This window comes from Citrus clementina, unplaced genomic scaffold (assembly GCF_000493195.1).
Source record: "Citrus clementina cultivar Clemenules unplaced genomic scaffold, Citrus_clementina_v1.0 scaffold_5, whole genome shotgun sequence".
NCBI lineage: Eukaryota > Viridiplantae > Streptophyta > Magnoliopsida > Sapindales > Rutaceae > Citrus > Citrus x clementina.
In genome coordinates, this window is record NW_006262201.1 from 4,787,695 (window position 1) to 4,790,161 (window position 2,467).

Here is a 2,467-nt window from a genome sequence, read left to right on the forward strand (position 1 = left end):
TAAAATAAATAAAAAAATAAAAAATAGAAAAACAATGTTCTATTGTCCGGGCTGTCACTGGCTGAGGTGCGGCGCGGGGCGCCATACCAGTTTCTAGCAAACATAGACAACCAAAACAATTTTGATAAAGTTTAACTTGTGAGAAACAGTGAAAATGTTGTTAATGAAAACCTGAGTTATTGTTCAGGTTTAGGTTGATGTCAAGAAGCACAGCTTCTGATGTGAGGAAAGTCCTGGCCTTAGAGGCTGCTTGCTCCAAGCTGCAGCTATCAAATCCTCAAATAGTTCAAGTTGAAGCTAAATGCAACTGCACAAAAAGAAAAAGAAGCTTACATTGTTCAACCATTACACTCATTCAAACTTATATGAATTGGCATGTGGTCACAAGAATTGCATGCCTTTTAGAATTCAGTGCTTCTTTTGACCGCAGCAATCACGGCGCCAAATCAGTTTCGGGCAAACAAACTGGGTTATAACAGTTGCGTGCTCAGCATCCTTAACCTATTACATAGACAACCATAGACAATCAGGACAACTTAAGCCTAATCTAGAGAGTTTCAAAACAGTGCCAAAATAAAATAAAATAAAAATGATATAGCTCATAACAAAAACCTGAGTTTTCCATAGCTACAGGTCCAGGTTTCCCAGCTTCTGATGCGAGGAAAGTCTTGAAAACGGCATTGGCAACCGCAGTCACGGATGTCAAATGATAGCACCTGAATGTACAAAAGGAAAAAGGAGCTAACAGTGTTCAACCAATAAACTTAGTGAAACTGAAACTTATATGAATTGGCAATAGAATCCCATGCCTTATCAAATTCAATGCTAATTTTGACCCCACTGGCATTAGCTCAACGCCCTTTTTAACAGCCTTTTCACTAATAAGCTTCTTGTGGTCATAGTCCCGCTCTACTGCATGAATCATATGATACAATTACTACCAGATTAATTGGTCAGCTGGCTCAGAAAATTTATCACTTATCTCGAAAGCCAAATTAACGAACATATATAAGTCAATGAAGTAATGTTTCAAACATGCAAATCTAACTCTTTTGATGTCACCTAAGTTCAGCCACACTGCTTTATTCACCAATCTAGCAAAATTAATTCTCATTCTTGATCACATGTTCTGCAAATTGGAAATTTTTTTTTATAGTATTAGAAGATTATATATTCTGGTGTAGAACTTGATTCAAATATTTCATGCTTCGAAATTAGATAACAAATAACGAGAGAGAAGGGGAGAAAATGACTTGAGGCTGAGAATGATTCAAATACAGCCATTTGATAGTTTTGTCAAGGGCCTATTTTCAAATCCACTTAATACATGCTGATGTGAGGAATAAGAGCTGTCTTAGTACATCTCCTTGCTCCAAGTCCAATATCAGATCAAGTTGAAATGAGAGAATAATGGAAACTTGGTGTTTATACATTAATTTATAATTTATCAGTTATCACCTCAGTCTGCTCTACAATTTTGCATTCACTAAGGTTTCCTTGAGCTACGTTTCTTTTTGTGCTTGAACCTAAACATACACAGCAAAGATATTAATGAAAATGAAATTCCATAAATTACAGAAATCAGCCAAAACACATACTCTGTAGAAGCAAGCTAATGAGAATTACCTAAATCACAGTGAGTCCTATTATGTGGCAATCCTTCACGAGTAAGCTATTCTTTTTCTTAGACCTGCTTAATTCACCAATCCAAGTCAACATAATTAAATAGTTTTCCCTATTGTTTATTTAATTAATTTTCAACATTACAAAATATGGCAAAAACAAGCACTGTATAATCAAAATGTATTGATGGTTGAATTAAAGTTGACATATTCAATTGAAAAAAAAAATGATTAGCTAGTATTGCATCCTTAATTAGATTAGTAAAAATAGCAGCGCAGGACTAGAGATAACCTGAGGCTGAAGTGATCATACACAATTGCAGCCGGTTAAGAATTTTGTCAAGGGCAGCCTCCTTTCACATCCTCTTACGAAACCTAATATGGAGTTGACTCAAAACGCTATTTATGCTTCTTAATTAGATTAAAAAAAGGCTGATGCTACAATACCTGCATGTATCAGATACATGCAGGTTTTATGGCCGTTGGATTCATTGTATTGAATCCAACGGCCATAAATGAATTTAAACAATAAATAATTAAAAAAATATAAAAAACTTGAAACCTATAGAATCGGTCTCAACACACATCAAACCCAGGCATATATATTTATTGGGAAAAAAAACAAACAAAAGGCTCTCACCTCACGCGGGAAATCAATTTCTTCTTCCCTCCCTCCTCACTCACGGCTCACGACTCCCTCTCCCTCTCCCTCTTCACTCACCCTCACAGCTCCCTCTCCCTCTCCCTCATCATTCACTCTCTTGCCTGCAGTCCTTCACGAGACGCCTCATCAGGGCCACCAACGACGGCGCTATCCGGCGAGGACACGCAGAGGTTGATCTCTA

General features: G+C 37.0%; 1 long non-coding RNA gene across 1 annotated transcript; it reads right to left on the reverse strand.

The window, feature by feature from the left end:
- Positions 1-1,062: 1,062 nt before the first annotated feature.
- LOC112098523 lies at positions 1,063-1,679 on the reverse strand. The gene is made up of 3 exons (XR_002905628.1): positions 1,627-1,679; positions 1,459-1,526; positions 1,063-1,129 (listed from the first exon to the last, which is right to left on the reverse strand). It is a non-coding gene; the product is annotated as an uncharacterized LOC112098523 (long non-coding RNA).
- Positions 1,680-2,467: the final 788 nt, after the last annotated feature.